The sequence below is a fragment of the Colobus angolensis genome, unplaced genomic scaffold (genome assembly GCF_000951035.1).
Source record: "Colobus angolensis palliatus isolate OR3802 unplaced genomic scaffold, Cang.pa_1.0 Scaffold84, whole genome shotgun sequence".
NCBI lineage: Eukaryota > Metazoa > Chordata > Mammalia > Primates > Cercopithecidae > Colobus > Colobus angolensis.
In genome coordinates, this window is record NW_012122265.1 from 1447405 (window position 1) to 1448836 (window position 1432).

The following is a 1432-nucleotide window of genomic DNA, read 5'->3' on the forward strand; positions in this document are numbered from 1 at the left end:
CTTTTCTCTGTTTTGTTTTGAGACAGAGTTTTGCTCTGTCACAAAGGCTGGAGTGCAGTGGTGTGATCTCAGCTCACTGCAACCTCCACCTCCCGAGTTCAAGGGATTCTCCTGCCTCAGCCTCCTGAGCAGCTGGGATTACAGGCGCCTGCCACCACGCCTAGCTTATTTTTGTAGTTTTAGTAGAGACGGGGTTTCACCATGTTGGCCAGGCTGATGTCTTACTCCTCACTTCAGGTGATCCGCCTGCCTCAGCCTCCCAAAGTGCTGCGATTCTAGGCGCGAGCCACTGCGCTGGGCTGGAAAGAGGTTTCTGTTGAAGCCGCCTGGTTTGCGGTGCTTGGCTCCAGCAGCCTCAGGCCACACACAATATCCTAGGGCGGCCCCCTCAATGCCAGGCCCTGCTGGGAAGTCAAGGGTCGAGGTGAACACGCCCTCTGCACGGTAGGGGATTCAGAGTCCTGTCCTGCACCTGGGCTGGGGAAGGAGCGCAGAGCACATCCGCACACCAGGGAGGGGCCCTTCCAGGAATGCTCTTTGTAGACAGCTGGGTAGGGCTGGGGCGGACCTAGGGGCCTGCGGGGTCTGGCGGAACCATCCAGGTGAGGGCGCGGCGGCGGGAGAGCCAAGAACAGCGCTAGGTGTACTGCTTACCTGAGAAGGAGGGGTGGCCGCGAAGGGGGTTGGAGGCGTTGGGATGAGGGCCCAGCCAGATGCAGGTGGCCGCTGCAGCTTGGCATTGCCCAGTCTGGAGGACTGAGAGGACACCTGGCTGGAGACACCTCTGGTCACTGACTGCGTGCGTCCCTGGGGCCGCGGTGTGGGCGACCTTCCTGCGGGGCCGGCAGGCCCAGAGCAGGTGCAGGTTGTGGGTACAGCTGAAGCAACTGACGGACCAAGGGGAGGGCCGTAGAAGTAGAATGGGCGGGGGCCGCAGAGTGGAGACGGGGCTGTGCCTTCCTCCCAGCAGGTGGGTCCCCGACGGGTGGGCGTGCGTGCAGGGCCCCCAGCCAGAGAACCGGCCCCAGCCTCGGCGGGCGCGGGCAGCAGATGGCGCTGCCGGGCTGCGCTCCGCCTCGGGTTCGGGGAGCGTCGGGTGGGGGTGGCCGGCGAGCCCAGGTCGGAGCCGAGGCGGGAGAAGAGCGCACACTACGGCCCCCGGGCGGGGCAGGCAGGCTCCGGAGGGGCGCTCGCCCCGCCCCTGCGGGACAGGTATTTGCCCACCCGGGCCCCAGACCCGGAGCCGCGCTGCCCAGGTGCTCCGAGCGGAGCAGGTGCTCCCGGCGCCCGCCCTCCACGCCAGCAGTGCCTGGGGACCCGGACCCGCGAGGGGCGCGCAGAACGCGGGAGCCGATGAGCAGCGGCGCTTTGAGGATGGAGAGCGCCGCGGAGGGCGTTCTGGGAGTGGGCGCGGCCCCGCCGGGCGTGAGGT